The sequence below is a fragment of the Polyodon spathula genome, chromosome 38 (genome assembly GCF_017654505.1).
Source record: "Polyodon spathula isolate WHYD16114869_AA chromosome 38, ASM1765450v1, whole genome shotgun sequence".
NCBI lineage: Eukaryota > Metazoa > Chordata > Actinopteri > Acipenseriformes > Polyodontidae > Polyodon > Polyodon spathula.
This window is the reverse complement of record NC_054571.1, coordinates 5,084,497-5,111,444: the sequence shown is the minus strand read 5'-3', so window position 1 is coordinate 5,111,444 and position 26,948 is coordinate 5,084,497. Positions and strand designations below refer to the sequence as shown.

Below are 26,948 nucleotides of genomic sequence, written 5' to 3'. Positions count from 1 at the left end.
GTGTGGGTGGGAAGCCCCATCCACCTTGATTTAAAAAACCTTGTGTTAATGTGTGGCTGTCGGCTAGTGCATTGGTAAACTAGCTGGCAGTCACACGTATTAATAAACGCGTGCAGATTGTATTTAAGGGTGCAGCTTTCCCTGCTCTGGGCGGCTGTACGGAGGAGAACGAGAGGGAGAGGTTAATTTAAAGTAAGTATAGAATCAGTGAAGGCGAATGCCCAGTCGGACCTTAACTGTTATTATTGTGTTCGAGGTTTATTTCGTTTGTTTATTTGCGCTCTGTGAGCAGTGAGTGTTTTCGATTTAAAAATGGTATTTATTTTTGTGCTTTAATAAATGGCGCACGCCGCGTCTTTGTTGGAACTGCAGCTCCCTGACCTGTGTGTGCTTCCTTCTGGTCTGACGTCACCGCAATGCCATTTCCTGCCACAGGGCGTGTGACAGGCTGGCGAGTGGATAGAGGCCCAGAGACAGACTGCAGTTCAAAAAAAATAATACTTTTATTCCAAAAACACAAAATAAATGGGCACAAGGGCAAAAATAAAGATATTTAAACACAAATAACCAAACAAAAAGCAAAACTTACAAAAATAAAGATTTCCAGGCTGGGCGATGCCGTCACTGGAAGAGAAAAATTCACAAAACCAAAAAACAGCAACTACAAACACCAACTTGCTTCCTCAGCTCCCTCCTCCCAATTGGGAGCAGAGGCCTCCTTTTATGTCAGGTGGTTGGGCACCGATTGATCGTTAATTATGCTAATCAACTAATCAACCCCAGCCACCTGAACACAATAGCCCAGGCAGGTAGGGGAATTTAACCCCATAACTGCCAATTTATAAATGGCAGAGCTTTGCCACAGGGCTCTATACAAATTAAAGTTTATTATGATTATGATTATGATTATTATTATTATTATTATTATTATTATTATTATTGTTACCCTGTGGCAGAGCAAAGCTCTGCCCTTTTAAATTGGCAGGGATGGGGTTAACTTCCCCTACCTGCCTGGGTTTATTATGTTCAGGTGGCTGGGGTTGATTAGTTGATCCTGCCAATTAACGATCAATCAGCGCCCAGCCACCTGATATAAAAGGAGGCCTCTGGCCATCTTTGGGCTGAGGGAGCTGAGAAGCAGGTTGGCTTTGTTTTGATGAAGCACAAATGACTAAACAGTGCAGAGCATTGCCCAGCCTGGAAACAGAGAGGGATCTAGTGTTTTAGCTTTATTTGTGTTTCCACTCTGTTATTTTGCCCTTGTGCAGAAATATACAACATCCTGGTTAATAAAAGGACCACATTTTTTGAACGCAGACTGCAGCAGGCCTCTATCCACTCCCCAGCCTGCCACCTCATTGCATATGAAGCTTTTCAAAAGGTCAGATTCTCACTTGTTATCTTGAAACATACATAGTTTTAAGTTCTTGAAAAAATGGGAAAGAAGAGCAGACAGTGGAAAAGGCAGGACAAGCAGCAGCTGAAGAAATGTAAGCTGCTATTTAAACCGCTGGAGGACCCGGCCAGCCTCTTCCCCTGGTGTTCCTGGTGCGGGAAGGAGGACCTTCGTTGGCGGTCCTGCCCAGACAGTGCCATTACATCATACTGGTGTGGAGAGTGGGACATGTGTACGGCCACAACTGGGCAGGATGCCCCTACAACCAGGCCCAGGAAGAGGAAGTGTTCACCCCGGGCATCAGGGGCCACCCCACTACCTCCAGCACCACCACCTTCACCACCGTCCCAGGAGATCTGGGACTGGTTGATGCACCCTGAGGCAGACCTCGTCCACGATCTCCCCATAGTTATCAACACGCTGTGGCGTCGAGATGGGGAGAGGTGGGAACAGTGGGAGGAACACACCACCTGAAGTCCTTCCCAGAGGTTGCCCTCAGTAAAATTAATTACCTGGCGGTAGACATGGGAGATCCACCGGTCACTCCAATGTGTGACAACACATCTAGTGAGCCAGAGAGGGGGAGAGCTGCCAGTGGAGCCAGTTTTGTAGGATATAATCCCCAGAGCCAGAGAGGGGTGAGGAGCTGCCGTCGCTCCCAGAGCCAGAGAGTGAGGAGCTGCCGTCGCTCCCAGAGCCAGAGAGGGAGCCGGGCCGCCGCCTCCGCCACCAGAGGGAGCCGGGGCCATCGCCGCCTCCGCCACCAGAGGGAGCCGGGCCGCCGTTCCCGCCTCCGCCACCAGAGGGAGCCGGGCCGCCGCCTCCGCCACCAGAGGGAGCCGGGCCGCCGCCGCCGCCTCCGCCCAGAGGGAGCCAGGGCCGCGGCCGCCGCCGCCTCCGCCACCAGAGGGAGCCGGGCCGCCGCCGCCGCCTCCGCCACCAGAGGGAGCCGGGCCGCTGCCGCCGCCTCCGCCACCTCCAGCCGGGCCGCCGCCGCCGCCGCCTCCGCCACCAGAGGGAGCCGGGCCGCCGTCGCCGCCTCCGCCACCAGAGGGAGCCGGGCCGCCGTCGCCATGCTACCTTGGATTCGGGGCCCCCTCAACCAAAGAAGGCTTGGGGGCTCCGACATCAACCCCGCCCACCACCACCCACCATAACAGCCCACCCAAGGGACATAATTGGACTCTTGAGATCTGGTGAGGGTGGGGGGAAGGGGGGGGTTGGCCGATTGCGGCCGGTGTACGTTGTACATGGGGGGAGGTGTGTGGCAGAGCAAAGCTCTGCCCTTTTAATTTGGCAGGGATGGGGTTAACTTCCCCTACCTGCCTGGGTTTATTATGTTCAGGTGGCTGGGGTTGATTAGTTGATTAGGTTGATTAACGATCAATCAGCGCCCAGCCACCTGATATAAAAGGAGGCCTCTGCTTCTCATTTGGGGAGAGGGAGCTGAGGAAGCAGGTTGGTGTTTGTTTTGTGGTTTTTGAATTTTCTAAATCCAGTGAAGGCATTGCCCAGCCTGGAAACTATTTTTGTGAGTTTTGTTTTTGCTTTATTTGTGTTTGAGTATCTGTTATTTTGCCCTTGTGCACTTTATTTTTGTTTATTTATAATAAAATAGTTATTTTTTTGAACTGCAGTCTGTCTCTGGGACTCTATCCACTCGCCAGCCTGCCACATACCCATACATGAAACGGTTTCTTCTTTCAGGGAACTGAAGATACTACCATCCTGCCAACCAACAGCAATGAAAGCTTTGGCATGGAGGCTAAAGACTTGGCCATCTTCTGCTGAGAGTGAGAGGGGCTTTAGCTTGATGAAGCACAAATGACAACAAGCAGAGCCTGCCTTAGCCTGGAAACAGAGAGGGATCTAGTGTTCATAGCAATGCATGGGCCTCCACTACATCTGGCACATCTGCAGAAATATACAACATCCTGGTTAAGACAAGGACCACATGCAACGACGGACGCAGCAGGACGCAGACCTTCCCCACAAGAACCTCATTGCATATGAAGCTTTTCAAAAGGTCAGATTCTCACTTGTTATCTTGAAACATACATAGTTTTAAGTTCTTGTTTGAATAAACAATCACAACATATAACATCACAACGTATGTGTCAAAACATTAATCAGTTATTTAAAATTCTATGGAAATCAACCATTGGACCTCACTAATTCCACTGGCGGTAATGGGCTTACTGTAAATTAAAAAAGCTACAGTAAAATTACATCATACTTCTATATGAGAGAGGGACATGTGTACAACACATCTGCAGTGAAATTAGGGAGGGCCAATGGAAGGTCTTTGTACTACTGTAGCTACGAATCTAAGTGGCATATAAAAGCTATAGGGCTGATATTGGACTTACTGAAGTAAAAAAAAAAAAGCTACGGTAAAATAACATCATACTTTGATTTATGAGAGAGGGTCATGTGTACAACACATCTAGTGAAATTAGGGAGGTCCAGTGGAAGTTTTGTATATATAATGTACACTGAGTGTACAAAACATTAGGAACACATTCCTAATATTGAGTTGCACCCCCCTTTTGCCCTCAGAACAGCCTCAATTCATCGGGACATGGACTCTACAAGGTGTCGAAAGCGTTCCACAGGGATGCTGGCCCATGTTGACTGCAATGTTTCCCACAGTTGTGTCAAGTTGGCTGGTGGTGGATCTCTACTCCAGATAGCTCGTTCCATCTCATCCCACAGATGCTCAGTTAGATTGAGATCTGGTGACTGGGCAGGCCACTGTAGTAAGCTGAATTCATTGTCATTTTCATGGAACCATTCCTTGACAATCCTAGCCTTCTCGGAGTGAAGAATTTCACTGCCTGAAACAGGGAAACTATCAGATATACATTGCTGCCATGAAGGTATGTACCTGATTGGCAATGATGTTCAGATAGCTGCTCCACTTTTATCAAGGGGCCCAATGTGTGCCATGAAAACACACCCCACACCATCACACCACCACCACCAGCCTGCAATTTGACACGCCCTGCTGTTTTCTCCATACCCTGAATGCATCCCATTTTGTGAAATGCAGCATGGAACTGCGTTTCATCAGACCAGGCAATGTTTTTCCAATCCTAGTCCTTAGTCATTTATTAGATGCTTTTATCCAAAGCGACTTACAGAGACTAGGGGGGTAAACTTTGCAACACAACTGCCATATAAAAATTTATTCTAACGTTAGTAATAAGACATAGTTAAGTAACCAGCTGTTTAATATATATCATTTTAAATACTTTCATATTTATAACGATTAAAGCTCGATCTACGGAATAAGTATGTTCAGGGGTGAAATTCTCAACAAAAAAGTGCTTCTAAGTCTCTTAGCTGCTATTGGTCACCATTAAAGTCAGTATAATCGCTGCATGTTGATTGGATGAGCTTTCATTCTAATTAGATTTAATTTTGGTATGCGTCACAAATCTCTGCCCATTTCGCTTTGTGCCAGTGATCATTGGTTGATCGCGAGAGAAGACTTTTGCAGTGAGACGTGAAAACAGCGGCATTGAGTAATTTTTTTTTTTTTTAAGAAACTATCTGAATATTCGAACGATATTTGCTGCACACAAACTGGAAGCCAAAAATCCACGTCAGTGTCCACCATAAATGACACCGTTGATAAATATTAGAAATAGTTACAGCAGCATGCTTTGCCTTGCACCTATTTCCTTCCCAGAATGTGCACGGACATTTGTAAACTGGAAAGTGATGTGTGGGACAGTGTACGGAAAACAGCAAAGGATTTGTACGTTTTGATGATTTTAAATGCTTCTATCTTTAATTTTAGTTTCTAAATGTATATTTATTGTCTGAGATTAGATGTAGCGCCTATTTCAAAGCACATTTATTGTAACGACGTGTTCAGGCAAGATGCTGAGAGAAAGTTTTTGTCGGTTATCTTCAGTGCCTTACAGTCAGCACTCACATATCCAACCCTATAAAATTCTGACTTCAGTAACAGTTAAACGCGCGTGATGCATGTCTGATTATTTCATTCTGGCCCGTTCCAACCCTTGTCCATTTTTCAGGGAACACTAAAAGATACAATATAAAATATTCAAGGCTGAAAGGACTGTGTTTAACACTAGCTAGCATCGCCATAGTCGCTTTTTGAATGGCTTTTGCAATTCAAATTAATTAAATTTCAAAAAATGTAGTCATCTCTAATTTTTCACCCTAGTTTTCTCCCCAATTTAGTGTGCCCAATTATCATCTGTATCCTCGGCTCACCGCTCGCACCCCCCACACTGACTCGGGAAACGGAGGCTGGAGCGCGTATCCTCCAAAACACGCGCCTGCCAATCCATCACTTTCCACACTGCGGATCCACAGCGAGGCCACCAGACCTATAGTGCCGGAGGAAACACAGATCTGGAGGCTCCACTGCAGAACCACAGGCGCCCTATCGGCCACAGGGGTCGCTGATGCGCAGTGAGCCATGGATTCCCCCCTCCCCTGCTGGGACCTGCCCTAAGTTTCAGTTCTACCGGCTGCTACCACTGTGTAAGAACATAAGAACATAAGAAAGTTTACAAACGAGAGGAGGCCATTCGGCCCATCTTGCTCGTTTGGTTGTTAGTAGCTTATTGATCCCAAAATCTCATCAAGCAGCTTCTTGAAGGATCCCAGGGTGTCAGCTTCAACAACATTACTGGGGAGTTGATTCCAGACCCTCACAATTCTCTGTGTAAAAAAGTGTCTCCTATTTTCTGTTCTGAATGCCCCTTTTTCTAAACTCCATTTGTGACCCCTGGGTTTCTGCTACCACTGTGTAGTAAAGTAGTTCCGTCTCTGTTCAACCTAACCCAGGACAACTGATTTTCAATGACATCTCAGGGCTCATGACCCTACAAAGGGATTACTGGTAAACATGAAAGCACTGAAATTAAGTTGGAATAAGTGGATTATTTTGCTAGATAATCCAAAAATAGTCTTTACTACCATCACTGGGCTAGCCTCTAAATAAATTCCAAAAAATCTTCCCCTGTTCGAAGAATGGGAGGAATGAACTACCCCAGCAGGGCAGCCATTTGTACCTGACTGGTTAATCTTCTCAGACAGGTCCTGCCAAAGAGCCGAGGGCAATCCGCTTTGTGGTATAGGAATATCCCTCGGGAAAGACAAAAGTGGAATTTATGAGGAAACACAACACCATTCCGAAGTGGTGTCAGGTCGACCTGCTCAAATAGCAGATGTAAAAATCCTATTAAAGGGACTTCAAATGGCTCAAATACTGGGGACGCCCACTGAGACCATATTACTAATAACAGACTCTGGCTATTGCATTGCTAAGCATTCAAGGAGGTCACAATTATAGGTAACAAATGCACTGATGAATTAGCACAAGGAGCAGTCAATTGCTATTTGTATTTCCATCAGATGTAGACAGATACCAGATGGAGCAGGGAGTACTGTACAGACTGTTTAAAACAAGCAAAAGAATAGTACCTCCTATATTAAGCAGGTGGGCTATTCTGATGAAAGCACATAAGAAATAGGAGCACTACAGAGTGTATTAAGGGATTCTATATCAGCCTATGAAGAAAATACTGGTGCCCAGAACTGCATGCTGAAACCAGAGATCTGCAGAGCAGGTTTACTCTGCCAGCACTTTATTGAAGTGTTACATGCAGGCAGGCAGAGGTAAGTGAGAGACACTTCTGTTTGATAAGGTGACTGCGCAAATGGGACAGATTAAGAATTGTACCTGGAAATATTTTATTAAAAATATTTTCATGTATTAATATTTGATTATGGATTTCATGAAAAATCAAAGACATGTTATTAATTTGGCTAAAATGATTTAGGAAAAGCAAGTATATATTAAACTATTTAACTTTAGAGTATAATTTGAATAAATGAAACTCTGTTAATAACAATTAAAAAAAAAAAACATTATTGCAGTTTACTGGTGATTATGTAATGGTTATAAGTAAAGCCTGATATGGTTTTATTTTATTTTATTACATGAATTGAAAAAAAATTAAAACTTTAAAATACAAATTAGTAATAATAAATGTGAACAGTAATGTAAGTAAAAACTTTTATGTTTTGCTTTTGTAGAAGAATGTAACAGAATTACTGTGTTGACTTAACAACTAAAGCGAAACCATGCAAAGAAAATAATAGGGATTTAAGAGAGCAGTTTGGAAGCTACAAAATGCTTATGACAGTTTATTGAGAAAGTGTGTTAATATGCACTGTCCTCTTGAAATACAGCAGGCAGCTTGTGTATTGTAAAACTGTTTTTTTCTTTTTTTTCTTTTAACACTTTCTGAAATTTAATTTGAAGTGTTCTAGGCCTTTTGTCGAAAGTTTAGTATATATCTTTTCCATGTATATGTACTAACTTTTGCAAGTGTGTAACCAGTACTGGAAGAGGGAGTGAAACTTGTTTGGAATTCATAGCTACACTGATGCAGAAGCCGCTTTAACTCCTTAGGTCCAGGTACAGTGGAAGCAGCCAATGGGGTTTGCTATTGTAAGCAGTGAAATATTGTAAGTTTGAAGAAAAAAAAAAACTTCAAGGACAGTTGAGCCTGGTTTGGTTTTAGTGACTCTATGCAGTTGGTTAAGGCCTATGGGTTTTGGTAACATCATTTTGAGAAAATAAATAACATTTTTGTCAACTTGGAAGTTTATTTTTCAAGTCTGGGTGTTGTACTAATTATAACAGAGGTAGCTGCGTGTAATAGACAAAGAGAAACTTGCACTCATAGAGACCTTGAGAATGAGTAGCGGCAAGAGGGGACACAGGTCCTTGGATTGCAAAGCAAGCGCTGTTTTCTCTGTTACAAACTGCTGCACGAGGTATGCGTTCCCAGATTATAATAATGTTAATAAAAATACATTAAAAAATCTAAAAGAAAATAAATAAACAAGGACTCCTAGCAAGAGCATTGGAATTTGCTGGACAGGTTCCTTATGCCCCAGTGATTTATGGGGATTTGTTTATATAGGATGATCTTTTAAATGCCTTTCCAGCAGACCTTACTGTATAGAAAGAAATATATTTATGTGACTCGTGGGTGTGGGGAATGACAAACATCCATTTCATAAAGCAGCAAGGATTTTGGAAACATGTTAATATTTGAAATATTTAAGTAAAATAATGAGAATTTTTATAACCCTTGTAAACAGTACTGTTATACTGAACCTCTATCGGGGTCCTTTTCTATGATGAACCTGCCCCCTTCAAAGAACCTTCAAGGAGGAAAATCACAGATGTTTCTGGCATGTCCCTTTTGTGCTATAGGTCATTGATCCTTTTGCATGGAAGGCTTTGCTTGCAAGGGTGTGCAGTTCTTTGATGGACCCAGATTCAGTTAAAATGTGTTTGCCCACCGACGATGGAAATGAGACTGCAGAGAGGGGAGCCCAGCTAACTAGATTTGAGTTTTTGCATGTATCAGGCTTGAGCAGAAACTGACTCAGGCCTGTCACAGCTACTGGAAGCGGGATGATCTTTGGGAAACAAATTGAACATTTGTGAAACTGCAACAAATATTGTAATGACTGTAATGTGTTTTAGAAAATGTTTTTTAGCAGATCTGCACAGGCCTGTCGTGGTGTTCACAGCCCGAGCTGAGCCTAGTACAGAGTTTGAATCCTGTTGGGAACATGCTGATTTATTAAACATGAATTGGATGATCTAAACGAACATGTATTGATTTAAATAATATGATATACTCTTAGTCAATAATCATAGTAATACTGCATGTGCTGTGTTTCAAATAGACCTGTATACTTGGTAGAAAATATTAAGTAGCTGTTATGTACAGTCTGTGAAAATGTATGCAGAGAAAGGGCGAGCTGACCAGCTCTTGGCAGACAGTGATGGACAAATGTGATGGAGCAGATTCCCTTGTCCATCACACAGACCCTGATCAGAGGTAGGGAACTCTTTGATTTAGGTTCCAGATGTTGGTAGCTAACTTTCTGGAGAAAGCTGCTGACCTGAGTTAATTGAACAAGTAAAATTTGATTTAAAAAAGAAACAATCCCTGATTTAAAAAGAACAAGTATTTTAAGAGCATGTATTTCAAGGTAAGGGGAACAGGATAGTTGAATTAATACAGTCTTAATGTTGTTGCTGGTGACTAGAATATAGTTAAAAGTCTTATTTTGTAAAAAGTGAAATGCTTAATCTAGCCCCGAGTTGAAAATAATGCAGCAAATAAGTTATGTTATGTTTAAAATAACAAAAGGTAATAAGATCGAGTATATAAGGAAAAGCTGCTTTGAAGGCAGTAGAGAGGTTGAAGAAAGGTGACATACTGGTGTAAACTCTGTGTAACCTGTCTTCCTGAACTTTTTATAAACCTGCTTTTTAGAAAGATCTCTGCTTGGTACCTAGAGGAACGTTTGGCAAAGAGAAGCAGGAATTTTCTTATCAAACTTCTGGCGTCAAGGTCAGAATTAATGAGGAGAGATACCATCTAGTCTTCGAAAAAGGGAGGTTAGAATAGAAATTGACTTTTTTCAGTATATATTCAAAATGAGTTACCTGGCAGGAAGAAGCAAAAAGTAAGGTGTAGGGAGAATTGGTAAAAGAAGAGATATCTCAAACGAGCTGGTTTCAGCCGGATTGTGCACCACTAAGAAATAAGAGGGCAGACTCAGCTCAGCTCTGAAGTAAGGCTGTTAGAAACAGGACAGAAATACTTAGCCTTTCAACTCAAATAGAAGCAATCAAACTTTCCACTAGTAGTAACCCTATAATACGAGATATAGGATGGAAACTCCCTGTAATATCTGTTAAATGCACACACCCGTAAAAAGAAAAGGAAACTAATTTGAAAAGATGAAATGTAGTGAGGGAATATATTGTAGAAGCCAGGTCCATGTAATCAAAACTGCTGATGCTGTCTGACTCTGCTTCACCTTTTATAGATTTCCATTTGCCAAAAAAATAAGGACTGTCTAAGCAAAGTGATGATTGGATTTAATTAAGGCTTCTCATGTATTCAATGGAGAGAAAATCTTATAGAAACCAAAGTAAAACTCCATTTGATATCGCTCAACTTGCTAACTACAAGTTTTGTGATCCATGCTCTGAGGATCTCTGAAAAACTGATTGCTGTTTGGTCGAAGTCAAGTCTCTGCCTTTTGAAGACAGTTCTTATTTTTCAATATATCCTTGTCACAAAGACGGCCGCAGTAGGTGACGACAGACCAGAAACAGGAACTGACTCAGAACACAAGTTTTGGAATGGTGAAGGCGCTGATGCGCAGTTTAATAATTAAACAGACAGAAAACAAAAGGTTTGTAACAAAACAGCACACTGCACGTGAGGCCAAAATAGATAGACAAACAAAACAAATGGACACAGACAAAAACAGGGTGGACAAACACTACACAAAACAATTGAGATTTATAATTACGCTTCTCTCTCTCTCTCTCTCTCTCTCTCCCCCGTTCTCCACTCCCGAACACACAACCCCAAGTATGTGAAAACATGCTGCTTTTATGCAGCTGTACCAAGACTCGATTGCTAATCAGTCATTCAATTGGAGTTGCAGTACAACTGCACATGAATTAATAAATTGCAATTCCCCGTGCTCACATATTATTACATTTTACCTGCACGTGAAGTGCTGTGCAATCCTTGTGCCTAAATACAAATATATATTTTAAACACTCGTGTTACACAGACTTGTTTATATCCCGTGTACCAATGACTACACACCAACATTAACAAACAACATATAACAGAAAATATACACAGGGGCGGGCACTTTGCCACAATCCTACACTATATTTTAATTTAATATCTCTTTTATATTGATGCATTGCTATAAAGTATAGAAATTATGTTTTAGTCTTAAGAGAATGACATATATATGTACGGTCGCAAAATGAAGTGCAGAGATGATCAGAGACAATCGATCACACCGATCGCTGCATCAAAGGTTTATTGCAGTGGTCATCAAAATACAGAGCGCTCCGGAGAATAACAGTCACTTCATCAGTAACTAATGTATTCTGTGGGGCATGATTGCTCCCCCCCCCCGTTGCGGTTGTTATGTTCACTTTAACCTGGAATTTACGATCTAGCAAGCAAGCAGGCATTGCCCTTCTTCTACCATCCCCCCACTGCCCCTGGACATCTGACCCAACCTAATGGTGTACTGAAACATTCTGCCCTTCCCCCCTCCTTTCACAAATTCCTCACTAAACATTGTAAAACCGCACCCAAATGATCGTTGGTTGATCCTGCTATCCTGTTCGGTTCCTTCATATATATATATATATATATATATATATATATATATATATATATATATATATATATATATATATATATAATATTCTAGAATATTAGCGGTGGCGTTTTTAGCTTTTTGCATTTTATAGCCTAAGAGCTAGATATATAATAAACATATTCGTATTACTGTATTGAAGTACTAATGCTGTTAAACTTATAAAGCACTGGATCGCCCAGATTGCTTTTTACTTGGGATTTACGGTGGTTTGCGCAACCAACCAATCCAATTTTTAAAGCATTTAATAAACCGAGAAGAGTACTAACACTGCTCTGATTTGTAAAACTTCAAAATAAATGAGTCTATGAGATTCTCTTGATTAATTAAAGGTTGTATGGACATGCAGCTCATCCTCTGCTCTTCCTAGGAGTTTAAAACAAACGTTTCCCCTGAGTTTAAGAGTGTGTGCAGAGCAAATATATAAATAAAAGAGTACGTAAAAACCTGAACACTGACACCAGGATTGCCTTGGCCACTACGGCTGTTGGGGTAGGAGAAGGACCTCCCACCGTGGCCACCACCTTTGGCACATTTCTGTCCCTGTTCCTGGGCCAGGACTGGGACTTTGGGACTGAGGGGGGAGGTGGCCATTGAGGCCAGGGGGGCCATTGAGGCAAGGGGGGGCATATGTGGCGGAGTGTTCCACCCCTTTGTGTTTATTAGTGTTTTATGTTGGTGTTTATGTATAAAATACACAGGATATAAATTATGAGCACGAGTGTTATAAAGTGTAATTTTGTATTTAGACACGAGGATGGCACAACTCACGCCACGTGCATGTTTAAATGGGTATTGATATGTGAGCACGGGAGTACACAGCTTAATTCAAGTGCTGGGATTCAAGTGAATAATTAATTGGTAATTGAATCCCAGCACAACTGTATATATAGATGCATGAAGCACTCACTCGGGGTTGTGTGTTTGGGAAGTGGAGAACGGGTGAGAGAGAGAGAGGAGAGTTAAGCGCGTTACTTGTGGAAATGCCAGCACGTTACTTGTTTGTTGGGTTCGTCCACATCTGTTTTGTCTGTCTGTTTGTTTGCCAACACGTCCTTTATTTTCAGTGTTGTGTGTTTTGTTTAAATCTTTTATTTGTTTTATCATTTAATAAAATACTAAGCGCTGCAGCTCAGTTTCATCCGCCAGTCACTGTTTGGAGTCTGTGTTCTTTCGGGTCTGACGTCACCACTACAGCCATCCTGTTCACAGATGCACTACGCGTGCTACACCGGTATAACTCCGTAACGGGGTGCACTACGCGTGCTACACCGGTATAACGCCGTAACGGGGTGCACTACGCGTGCTACACCGGTATAACTCCGTAACGGGGTGCACTACGCGTGCTACACCGGTATAACACCGTAACGGGGTGCACTACGCGTGCTACACCGGTATGCACTACGCGTGCTTCACCGGTATAACTCCCGTAACGGGGTGCACTACGCGTGCTACACCGGTATAACGCCGTAACGGGGTGCACTACGCGTGCTACACCGGTATAACGCCGTAACGGGGTGCACTACGCGTGCTACACCGGTATAACGCCGTAACGGGGTGCACTACGCGTGCTTCACCGGTATAACTCCGTAACGGGGTGCACTACGCGTGCTACACCGGTATAACACCGTAACGGGGTGCACTACGCGTGCTACACCGGTATAACGCCGTAACGGGGTGCACTACGCGTGCTACACCGGTATAACGCCGTAACGGGGTGCACTACGCGTGCTGCACCGGTATAACTCCGTAACGGGGTGCACTACGCGTGCTACACCGGTATAACGCCGTAACGGGGTGCACTACGCGTGCTGCACCGGTATAACTCCGTAACGGGGTGCACTACGCGTGCTTCACCGGTATAACTCCGTAACGGGGTGCACTACGCGTGCTACACCGGTATAACGCCGTAACGGGGTGCACTACGCGTGCTACACCGGTATAACTCCGTAACGGGGTGCACTACGCGTGCTACACCGGTATAACGCCGTAACGGGGTGCACTACGCGTGCTACACCGGTATAACGCCGTAACGGGGTGCACTACGCGTGCTACACCGGTATAACGCCGTAACGGGGTGCACTACGCGTGCTACACCGGTATAACGCCGTAACGGGGTGCACTACGCGTGCTACACCGGTATAACGCCGTAACGGGGTGCACTACGCGTGCTGCACCGGTATAACGCCGTAACGGGGTGCACTACGCGTGCTACACCGGTATAACGCCGTAACGGGGTGCACTACGCGTGCTACACCGGTATAACACTGCAGGACTCAGGGAGACAGTGGCGAATTCTAACATTAAAGATTTATCGTGATACTAACAGAGAATTCCTGTTTGGGGCCGGAATTCACGGCACCCAAAATAATAAATCCTTTTGATCTCACGCTCGCTTTTCGCTACAGACTCTCGCTGTCTCTCCACCACCACAGGCTCATGCACCCCCTTATATACAGTACCCTCTCCTCATTTACCGCCGCTATTCGGCTCAACCAATCAAGCCCATGCTCTGCAACTCCATCTTTTCCTCCCGCTAACTGGGAGAGATAAAGTATGGGCTTAGCCAGTGCATCCCCGGGCAGCAGCAGCAGCATTCACACGCTCATTCACTCCCCCTTCCCATGCTAACTAACAGGCCAGTGCTTCCCCAGACAGCAGCAGCATTCCCACGCTCATTCACTCCCCCTTCCCATGCTAACTAACGGGCCAGTGCATCCCCAGACAGCAGGAGCATTCACATGCTCATTCACTCCCCCTTCCCATGCTAACTAACGGGCCAGTGCATCCACAGATAGCAGGAGCATTCCCACGCTCATTCACTCCCCCTTCCCATGCTAACTAATGGGCCAGAGCATCCCCGGACAGCAGCAGCCCTTTCCCATTCCCCTTACAATACATACAACATAAAAGAGAGACAAGACAAACAAACTGGACAGAGAACTAATCCTGCAACAATGCACTTGTCTGGGTCGTTACAATATCATAATGTTCATTATTCTGTTATTTTCAAATACAGAACACCTCACTTATCTACAGACATGTTTTCGTTTTTTATTTCAAATAATTATTAACATTATCTCCTATCAAGACATTTTTTGTTAAATGTCATCTTCTCACAGGCGGAAAAAACATTACTCTGCCCTGGAGAGCAGCATAACCTTTGTTTGTTTCCTTATCTGTTCTGCACCTGGCAGGAAACGGGGCCAAGGCGTCTTTTTCTCCAAATTAGATTTTATTTTGTTTGTTGTAAGGAGAAAGAAAGAAAGAAAATGTCACCTGTGATTGTGATTATACACGTGCAGAGTGCAGAAGAGGGACATGTCGTAAGGTTAGTGATTATTCAGATTTGGTGGCGGGAACAAAAGAGCAGAGACAAGCGTTTACAGTTTTTCTGAATTGCTTAAACGCAATTCTTGAAAGTGTTCACATTTTCAAAACAGTTAACACAAACCTCAAAACTCTTATTTCATTTACAAAACAATACATTTCAACTGCAAAATGCCCTAAGACACTCAAAGTATTTAACACATGTTTCAAAATCAAATAAGTACCTCAAACAGTAAAACACTGCCATATAATGGAAAGCTCTCTTTACCAGTGTTTAAACAAAGGCACAAAAAATACTGAGTACCAGCATCACAGTGACATGTTCAGCCCTGATTGCATGCTCCTCTACCTTATACTCTAAATGACACTGCTGATCATTGAAACTGTAATTACTGTAGAAATAGTGCTGCTGTAAATAAGGATGTTGCAACACACAAAACAAAACAAAAAAATATTTATTCAGGAACAGGGTTCCCAATATTTTTCATTCATTACAGTTTTTTTTTCAACTGCTTAAACACATTTCCTGAAACATTAGTCACATTTTCAAAACAGTTTACACAAAATGCACTAAGACTATCAAAATATAGTGCACACGTTTCAAAATCAAACAAGTACATCAAACAGTGCAACAATGTCATCAAATGAAAAGCTCACCTTATCAGTATTTAAACAAAGGCTAACAAAAAAAGTATAAGCTTCAACAAGACATGAAATCCTAAATACAAGCTGCCTCATGCTGCAGTCAACCTGAAACTGTGTTACTGAAAATACTGTAAGCATGTTATCACACACACAATGTTACATCAACAAAAAAGGTTTATTTTGGAACCAGCCTCCATATATTTTACATCCAGCAATGTCAATTTACATATTGTAAATGAAACAAAAAAACAATATTGCATTCTAAATTCTGTTCAAATCCAATAAGGCGAAAAAGTATACTGAAGAACAGAAAAACAAAAGAACAATAGAGATTTCTATTTGAATTCAGATGGGGCTTCGGGGGCCAGCCATTCTCTCCTCTCTGTTTGGCCACAAGTCTTCGTTGACATCGCATCTAATGCTCTCCCTTGCAATGCAGAGAGGATAAAATCGTCTGGTGTGACGCACCCATCCCCTGCAGTCTTCTGCTGTGATGGCTTCACAGCCTGCGTTCATTGCGTCCAGCAGTGACATTTGGTCATGAGGATGGTTATCATACACCTCCCATCTCCATGGTGACAAGAACTCCTCAATAGGGTCCAGGAAGGGGGAGTAGGGTGGGAGTTATTCCGTGATCATACGACGGTATGCCGCAAACCACTGCCTCACCAGAGCAGAGTGGTGGAAGCTGACATTGTCCCACACCACCACATAGGCTGGTAAATCAGCCCTCACTTGCTCCCTCTCTCAACAGGTTGTTACAGAGATCATCCAAAAATGCCAAACGTCGAACAGTGTTGTATGGTCCAAGGGTGGGGATGTGTGCAATTACACAATTTTCAGCTGTTGCCGCACACATTGTGATGTTTCCCACACACTGTCCTGGCACATTCACCGTGGCTCTGTGACCAATGATATTTCTCCCATGTCTTCGCACTTTGGCCAAGTTGAGCACCACCTCGTCCACATACACACACACGAGGGGATTCATTGGCCTCCAGCTCCATTATTCTCTGCAAAAGATTCAATACAATGGTAAAGCAACATTGTTTGTTACTGTATTCCAAAAGTAAGTGCTAGCAAGGCAATATTGCAAGTAATGAAATTACTGTGCTTTCAATACTTGCATATATTGGTACGTTATCTTTCCTTCACTCTGTTGCTGTTCCTCTCTAAAGGGACCTTATATATTTGCTTCATACGCAGTTGATTTCTCTTCAAAACCCTATCTATCGTAGACAGGCTTACTGCAGGCACATTTGCAAACATGTTTTGATTTTGCAGCATGAAACTCTGAATTTCTCTGAGACAGATGCCATTATTGGCAATAACCATATTCACTATTGCTGTCTCTTGAGAGGGTTAGTCTTTCAATCCTGTAAATGAAAACACATGGATATACAAAGTCAATATATAATGGCAAAACTACTCTAACATATATTGTACTGTACAGTACAACTGTGAAGAAATGTGTTCATATGGCTCTTTTGCATGATGACATACTATATTCATACATACCTATTCTCATTCGTGAAAGTCCTGATAATTGAAGCCACAGAGGATCGGCTGAATTTGGCTAAACCCTACAATTGTCATTCGAAATGTGTGGACGGCGTTTCCGTCCCCTTCCCCTTCCCCTTCCTCCAGCTCTCCCACCTCGTATACAGATCCCTCTTCCTCTGGCACCTCCAGGTTGTGGCTCCTGTCTAATTTTCTGATCCATTTTTCATCATCAGCTCCCTGATAGCCTCGTCTATAAGTGTTTTTCAGCAGTGATAATTGACTGAACAATTTAGAAATTAGGATTTCTACCAATGAGAGAAAGATAAACAGATTTGGGATTGCTTACTTAGGATTTCTACCAATGAGAGAAAGATAAACAGATTTGGGATTGCTTACTTAGGATTTCTACCAATGAGAGAAAGATAAACAGATTTGGGATTGCTTACTTAGGATTTCTACCAATGAGAGAAAGATAAACAGATTTGGGATTGCTTACTTAGGATTTCTACCAATGAGAGAAAGATAAACAGATTTGGGATTGCTTACTTAGGATTTCTACCAATGAGAGAAAGATAATCAGATTTGGGATTGCTTACTTAGGATTTCTACCAATGAGAGAAAGATAATCAGATTTGGGATTGCTTACTTAGGATTTCTACCAATGAGAGAAAGATAAACAGATTTGGGATTGCTTACTTAGGATTTCTACCAATGAGAGAAAGATAAACAGATTTGGGATTGCTTACTTAGGATTTCTACCAATGAGAGAAAGATAAACAGATTTGGGATTGCTTACTTAGGATTTCTACCAATGAGAGAAAGATAAACAGATTTGGGATTGCTTACTTAGGATTTCTACCAATGAGAGAAAGATAAACAGATTTGGGATTGCTTACTTAGGATTTCTACCAATGAGAGAAAGATAATCAGATTTGGGATTGCTTACTTAGGATTTCTACCAATGAGAGAAAGATAAACAGATTTGGGATTGCTTACTTAGGATTTCTACCAATGAGAGAAAGATAAACAGATTTGGGATTGCTTACTTAGGATTTCTACCAATGAGAGAAAGATAAACAGATTTGGGATTGCTTACTTAGGATTTCTACCAATGAGAGAAAGATAAACAGATTTGGGATTGCTTACTTAGGATTTCTACCAATGAGAGAAAGATAAACAGATTTGGGATTGCTTACTTAGGATTTCTACCAATGAGAGAAAGATAAACAGATTTGGGATTGCTTACTTAGGATTTCTACCAATGAGAGAAAGATAAACAGATTTGGGATTGCTTACTTAGGATTTCTACCAATGAGAGAAAGATAAACAGATTTGGGATTGCTTACTTAGGATTTCTACCAATGAGAGAAAGATAAACAGATTTGGGATTGCTTACTTAGGATTTCTACCAATGAGAGAAAGATAAACAGATTTGGGATTGCTTACTTAGGATTTCTACCAATGAGAGAAAGATAAACAGATTTGGGATTGCTTACTTAGGATTTCTACCAATGAGAGAAAGATAAACAGATTTGGGATTGCTTACTTAGGATTTCTACCAATGAGAGAAAGATAAACAGATTTGGGATTGCTTACTTAGGATTTCTACCAATGAGAGAAAGATAAACAGATTTGGGATTGCTTACTTAGGATTTCTACCAATGAGAGAAAGATAAACAGATTTGGGATTGCTTACTTAGGATTTCTACCAATGAGAGAAAGATAAACAGATGGGATTGGGATTTCTATTGCAGATTTACTTACTTTGGATTTCTACCAATGAGAGAAAGATAAACAGATTTGGGATTGCTTACTTAGGATTTCTACCAATGAGAGAAAGATAAACAGATTTGGGATTGCTTACTTAGGATTTCTACCAATGAGAGAAAGATAAACAGATTTGGGATTGCTTACTTTGGATTTCTACCAATGAGAGAAAGATAAACAGATTTGGGATTGCTTACTTAGGATTTCTACCAATGAGAGAAAGATAAACAGATTTGGGATTGCTTACTTTGGATTTCTACCAATGAGAGAAAGATAAACAGATTTGGGATTGCTTACTTCCAAGGATTTCTACCAATGAGAGAAAGATAAACAGATTTGGGATTGCTTACTTAGGATTTCTACCAATGAGAGAAAGATAAACAGATTTGGGATTGCTTACTTAGGATTTCTACCAATGAGAGAAAGATAAACAGATTTGGGATTGCTTACTTCCAACTGAACAAATTGTTTTGTTTAACGAGACATACTTGATTGACTTTTGTGTCAAGTGTTGAGATTTGTATTTAGAGTTTTGCAAAAATGTTTGACATTTGCTTACTTAGGATTTCTACCAATGAGAGAAAGAGTTTTTGAATTGTCAAAGCAATCATAAATGATATAGTGTTTTGCTAAATATGTTACTGTTTTGGGGTTTGTGTTAACTGTTTTGAAAATGTGAATAGCGTTTCAGGAAATGTGTTTAAGCAATTGAGAAAAACTGTAAAACGAAACAGATGCAAATACATAAAGCAAAACAATGTTATATTGTAAAAAGTAGTGTTACAGTATATAAATCCAATAGGTCGACAAAGGCAGGTGGTCCAAACTACAGAAGTGTAAAAGAAAACACACAAAGGATCAATTGTAACATCTCACTGGCCATCCAGTCTCTCCTGTCTGTTAGGCCACAGATTTTCATCCACATTGCACCTAATGTTGTCCCTCGCAATGCAACGAGGGAAAAACCATCTTGCATGTCGCAGCCATCCCTTGCAATCTTCTTCCGTATGTCCTCAAAACCAGCATTCATTGCATCCAGCAAAGACATCCGGGGCCGTATTCAAAAAGCTGACTTAAATCTAGGATCAAAAAAGGGCTTAAGTCGTTTTTGCTGACTTTGTTATGACCGAGTCTTAAGTCCATTTCACAAAACGATTTTCTGGGGGGTCTTAACTTAGACCAGCGTTTCTGTCCTCGCACATCTTCACTGTCTTCCACTCGAGAGAAAGCCGTTGCCTGAGGGACAGATTGATAATTTAGCTTTTTCACGAATGAAAAATCATTATGTCATATAAATATCAATGTCAAATGTATATATTTTATTATAGAATTTTGTAATTTTCTAGTAAAAAATATGTCGTTATAATTTTAAACTGACCTGTTTTTGACCTGAATTATTTTAGTGATTAGGCTCTCATTGATTACTTAAGTAAAAAAAAAGATATATTTATTATCACATGTAATTACAGTGAAACAAAAACAATGCAGAATGTTATGTAATTTTATGTGTATTTAGTGGAATATTTATTAATAAAGTATATTTTAAAAATATTTGTTTATATGTATATCTTTTTATTTGCTTTTAGATGTGTATCCCTTTAAGAAAGACGTGCTTGGTTTTTAATGAGATGCAAGCATTTTTAGAAACAGGATATAGTTTCTGGTAATAATGGAGTAACCAGGCAGAGGAGAAAACAGGTGAAGAAACAGTAGGACACATGAAAATGCAGAGTTGTAACCAAGTCACTGAATTTGCAGAGTTGCGTCAAGTCGAGTCACCTATCTGGCTCGAGTCACTTCGAGTCATTAGTTTCGACAGTTGAAGACAGCTTGATTTAATCCAATTTTAAGGCACACAGTAAAAAGGCCGATAGTACAGTACAGCCTCGATATACAAACGTGTTGGGGTCCAATAAGTTGACTTGGATAAATTAATCAGTCCTGTTTCTATTCTTTTTTTATTATTAGGCTATTACAGTAGCCCTGTGGCAGGGCAGGGCCCTGTCTGTAAATATTGTGCTGTGGTGATTTGGTGGTGGTTGGCAGGGATGGGGTTAATTTCCTATCCCTGCCAAAATACATGTGAGAATGTGGCTGGAGCTAATTGAATAATTGATAATTAGGCTCCAGCCACATGCTATAAAAAAGGGGTAAATTACTTTGTTTGGTAGAGGTGTTTTGGGGTGAATGTTTGTGTGTTTGTGTGTTTGTGTGTTTGTGTGTTTGTGTGTTTGTGTGTTTGTGTGTTTGTGTGTTTGTGTGTTGTGTCTGCCCAGCATGAACAGTTTTTTTGTTTAACCTTTTATTTTTGGCTCTGTTAGCCGTGTTTTCTTTGACTTTTTGATTTACTTTTTGTGGATTAAAACAGCGCAGCAGCACTTTCACTACAGTTTTATTGTCTCCGAGTCTCTGTCCTCCCAGCTATCCTGTCACATCATGGTGTCAGCGGTGGAATAGTGCCCCCTAGAGACTCAGAGTGGGACTGTAGTTTAAAAAAAAAAAATTAAATTTATTTATTTATTTATTTATTTATTTATTTTTTAATATATGGAGCTGGCCCAGGAGGTTGAGGATGACATCTTTGAGTTTTTTTTGAAGAGCCTTGCGGCGGAGTTGTGCCCCGGCTGTGGGGCGTATGGACACACGGTGGCTATCTGCCCCACGCAGTATGAGGAGGAGGAGGAGCAGCCATCCTGAGAGCCAGAGAGGGAGGAGCCGCCGCCCCGAGAGCCAGAGAGGGAGGAGCCGCCGCCCCGAGAGCCAGAGAGGGAGGAGCCGCCGCCCCGAGAGCCAGAGAGGGAGGAGCCGCCGTCCCGAGAGCCAGAGAGGGAGGAGCCGCCGTCCCGAGAGCCAGAGAGGGAGGAGCCGCCGCCCCGAGAGCCAGAGAGGGAGGAGCCGCCGTCCCGAGAGCCAGAGAGGGAGGAGCCGCCGTCCCGAGAGCCAGAGAGGGAGGAGCCATGGACCAAGGAGCCAGAGAGGGGAGAAGGCTGATGCTCTACAGCAGCCTCTACATGTGCTGCTGAGAGGAGCCCAGAGGAGGCGCACCTGATCGTTACGGCAGGTACCAGCCCTGCCTCAGAGGCCACTAGAATGGCCAACAGTGGTAGATGCACTATCCAGTGGATCTGTTTCTTGCTGGAGCGATACAAAAAGTTTGCTCTGCGATGTCTTATCGTGGCAAACGTTTCAATTGGTTTATTATTAAAGTCAGGAATGTCAGTCATCATGTCTTTCTCAATTGATAACATGGCTAAAGCATTTAATCGTTCAGTTTTCATACTATTTCTCAAGAAGGTTTTTATCCTTTTCATTGTTGAAGCAGATTTCTGCCTTTGCTATAGTCATTGGAGTGGTAATAACTATCTTCAGTAGTTTTGTAATCGCCGGAAATGTTTTGTCCAAGTTGTTATATAGCATCAGTTCAAGCATACTTTAATGCATTTTCAGCACTTTTAAAATCTTTAGTTTCAATGGACATAATGTGCATTTGGATATTTGTCCCTTACAAGCTTCTGGACCCCACCAGTCTCATCACGCATTACACTAGCTCCATCATAGCTCTGCAATTATTTTAGCCTTTTCACTTTCTTCTGTGAATATGGCATCTAGCTGTTAAGAACATAAGAACATAAGAAAGTTTACAAACGAGAGGAGGCCATTCGGCCCATCTTGCTCGTTTGGTTGTTAGTAGCTTATTGATCCCAAAATCTCATCAAGCAGCTTCTTGAAGGATCCCAGGGTGTCGGCTTCAACAACATTACTGGGGAGTTGATTCCAGACCCTCACAATTCTCTGTGTAAAAAAGTGTCTCCTATTTTCTGTTCTGAATGCCCCTTTTTCTAAACTCCATTTGTGACCCCTGGTCCTTGTTTCTTTTTTCAGGCTGAAAAAGTCCCTTGGGTCGACACTATCAATACCTTTTAGAATTTTGAATGCTTGAATTAGGTCGCCACGTAGTCTTCTTTGTTCAAGACTGAACAGATTCAATTCTTTTAGCCTGTCTGCATATGACATGCCTTTTAAGCCCGGAATAATTCTGGTCGCTCTTCTTTGCACTCTTTCTAGAGCAGCAATATCTTTTTTATAGCGAGGTGACCAGAACTGCACACAATATTCAAGATGAGGTCTTACAAGTGCATTGTACAGTTTTAACATTACTTCCCTTGATTTAAATTCAACACTTTTCACAATGTATCCAAGCATCTTGTTAGCCTTTTTTATAGCTTCCCCACATTGCCTAGATGAAGACATTTCTGAGTCAACAAAAACTCCTAGGTCTTTTTCATAGATTCCTTCTCCAATTTCAATATCTCCCATATGATATTTATAATGTACATTTTTATTTCCTGCGTGCAGTACCTTACACTTTTCTCTATTAAATGCCATTTGCCATGTGTCTGCCCAGTTCTGAATCTTGTCTAGATCATTTTGAATGACCTTTGCTGCTGCAACAGTGTTTGCCACTCCTCCTACTTTTGTGTCGTCTGCAAATTTAACAAGTTTGCTTACTATACCAGAATCTAAATCATTAATGTAGATTAGGAATAGCAGAGGACCTAATACTGATCCCTGTGGTACACCGCTGGTTACCACACTCCATTCTGAGGTTTTTCCTCTAATCAGTACTTTCTGTTTTCTACATGTTAACCACTCCCTAATCCATGTACATGTGTTTCCTTGAATCCCAACTGCGTTCAGTTTGAGAATTCATCTTTTGTGCGGGACTTTGTCAAAAGCTTTCTGGAAATCTAAATAAACCATGTCATATGCTTTGCAATTATCCATTATCGATGTTGCATCCTCAAAAAAATCAAGCAAGTTAGTTAGGCACGATCTCCCTTTCCTAAAACCATGTTGACTGTCTCCCAGGACCCTGTTACCATATAGGCAGCCCCTCAAAGGGCTTGCATAATGGCAGTGGAAATAGCTTCAGTATTTCCATGTTTCAACTCGGTAAACCCAAAAAAACGCTCAACAACCATCCAGTTTTGGAAACAATGCACCTAAAAACTAGTACACTTTGAGGGGCTGCCGCTGATTTTTAAAATGTATTTTATCACAAAGATAATGAATCAGGTCAGATGGAGACTTCTGTGCGAGACTCGAGTCGAGTCACGTCTTTTGGTCATTGACTCGAGTCATTACAACTACGCGAAAAGGGTACACAGGTTGTAGATTTGTTTTATAGCTGTGGAAAGCTCGAAATACATTTTTGCTAAAAAAAAAAAAAAAAAATGCTACAGATGTGTGTTTCTGCCTCTGCTAATGAAGTCTTCATTCCTCTCAAGCTGTGCTTTTGGTGCTGCTTGTTATAAATTAAAGGTAGATTTACAGCCCTAAGTATAGCTATAATGTTAATGGTATGATCTACATTGTAATAACACTTAATACTGTAATACAAAAAATAAATAAATAAATCACCTGCAACAAAGTTGGAATTGCATTGCTTCTGTTAGCTGATGGAGATATATCAGTATGTAAAATATTTGTCAGGGTTTCAATTGACTGTCATCAAATAAATTATATACTATCACCTGTCGAGCCATGGGAGAAAAGTTGTTTCAATGGCAGATCTGGACTTAAGCTTCCTCCAGGGTAGTCTTAAAGTTAAGACCTTACTTAAGACCAAAATTCTGTTAAGACTCGTTCCTGAATAAGACTTAACTCCAAATTGACGACTTATGACCAGTCTTAGATTTGTCAGTTTTGTGAATACGGCCCCTGATCTTGAGACCAGTGCTCATAAATCTTCCCCCCTCCATGCGGAGAAAAACTCCTCAATGGGGTTAAGGAAGGGAGACTAGGGTGGGAAGAATTTTATGGCCATGCGTTGGTGGGCAGCAAACCATTTCCTGACTACAACGGAATGGTGAAAGCTGACAATGTCCCAAACTACTACATAATTTGGCAAGTCAGCCCCCACCAGCTGTCTCTCATCAACATAAGATGGTTGTAAAGAGCCTCCAAGAAAGCTAAAAGACGACCAGCGTTGTAGGGCCCAGTGGTGGGGATGTGGTCAATGACACCATTATCTGGTATGGCAGCGCACATGGTTATGTTACCTCCATGCTGGCCTGGCATAAGCAGTGTGGCTCTGTGTCCAATAAGGTTCTGGCAGGTTCGGATTTTGTTCAAGTTGAAACCAGCCTCATCTACATACACAAATATATGTAGTGACTCATTGGCTTCTAGCGCCATTACTCTCTGCAAAACCATTCAATGTATTGTAATCGCACTATTAGAGTAAAGTATTTCCCACATATTGTTATCTATTCCAAAAGCAGGTCTTAGCCAGGCAATATTACTGTAAAAGGAAAGTCATTACTGTACTCTGATGGATCTTACCTGTATATATTGATATCTCATCTCCTTCACCCTGTTGCTGTTCCTCTCAAAAGGGACCTTATACAGGTGCTTCATACTGAGCTGGTTTCTTTTTAGCACTCTGTCAATCGTCGAAAGGCTCACAGAATTGATGTTTTGAAACATGGCTTCTTCCTGTACAATTGCGCTCTGAATCTCCCTGAGATGAATGGCAGTGTTTGCTGTGACCATGTCAACTGCCGTCTCCTGTTCGGGGGTGAAAACTTTTCCTCTGCCGCCAGAATGGGGCAGCTGTTCAATTCTGTAAATTAATACAGTAAGCATTGATGGACAAAGTCAATATGTAAATTGCAGAACTGCATGCTTTGACAGAGATTGCACTGTAATACTGTGAAGAAATGTGTTGTATGATCACATACCTGTTTTCATTCCTGAAAGTCCTTATAATTGATGCAACAGAGGATTGGCTGAGATTAGGCTTCACCCTCTGCTCAGCTTCTGTCATTGTCAAGCCATGATTTATGACATGGTCTACAATTGTGGCCCATATTTCGTTCAAAATATTTGAATGCCTTCCCCTTCGCCCTTCCACTTCCCCTTCCCCCAGCTCTACCACCACTCATACAGACCCCCCCTTCCTCTTGCACCTCCAGGTTGTTGTTCCTGTCTTATATATATATATATATATATGTGTGTGTGTGTGTGTGTGTGTGTGTGTGTGTGTGTGTGTGTGTGTTTAATTATTGACTGTTCATTGAACAATTTAACAGTTACAATTTGCACCTGTGAGGTAAGGTTGAAAGCATGTGGGATTGGTTGCTTTCAACTGTGAGCTAATTAATTAATTTAGTGTAACAAGACTTACTTGATTAATTTTTGTGTCAATTGCAAATATTTGTATTCATTGGTCTGAAGAAATGTGCTTGATATTTGCATTTTGTGTGAAAGCAATCGTAAATGATATAGTGTTTTGCAAAACAGGCTACTATTGTGGGGTTTGCATTCATTGTTTTGAAAATGTAGATAATGTTTCAAGAATTGCATACATACATTTCTTGAAACATTGTGCTACTTTCTCACAACAGTTGACACAACACTTAAAACTGAAACATAGTTTGCAAAATAATACATTTCATTTGCAAATTGCTCTCAAAATATCAAACATATGTCACAAAATGAAATAAGTACATCAAAACAATACAATTTGTCATCTAATGAAAAGCTCACATCATCAGCCATGTCACAACGGTACAATAAATAGTAAATACAAACATCAAAACAGCATATTTAACCCTTAGTGCATACTCTCTCTGCATTTGTCATCCTTTTTGATAATCAAATTGTGTAAAAACAAACATGTTACCTTTACAGTAAGAGCTACATACATTTCCTTTCAGTAACTCAGACAGTGGACAACTTTTATGCTCAAGAACAGACAATGAGAATTGTTTTTACAACAATAAAAGTATTTATTAATTTCTTCAATTTTTCAGGGGTACCCGCTAATAGTAAATCATAGCACCCATAAAGATACAGTTGTGCCAAAGAACACAGTGAAGAGAAATATACATGGAATATAATGAAATGGGAACTTTACTCAAACATAGCCTTTTGTTTATTCTATATCCAGCCTCTGTTTCTGTCAGGCCACACGTTCTCATCAACATCACATCGAATAGTTTCCCTCGCAATGCATCTTGGG

The 26,948-nt window shown here is 41.5% G+C and overlaps 1 protein-coding gene and 1 long non-coding RNA gene across 7 annotated transcripts in view; both read left to right on the top strand.

Moving 5' to 3' along the window:
- LOC121304548 (MHC class II regulatory factor RFX1-like) overlaps positions 1 to 26,948 on the top strand; it is a 175,286-nt gene that overhangs the window by 65,464 nt on the left and 82,874 nt on the right. The window lies entirely within an intron of this gene.
- Positions 35 to 5,804, top strand: LOC121304552. Its single transcript, XR_005947973.1, has 3 exons — positions 35 to 192; positions 3,104 to 3,422; positions 5,612 to 5,804. It is a non-coding gene; the product is annotated as an uncharacterized LOC121304552 (long non-coding RNA).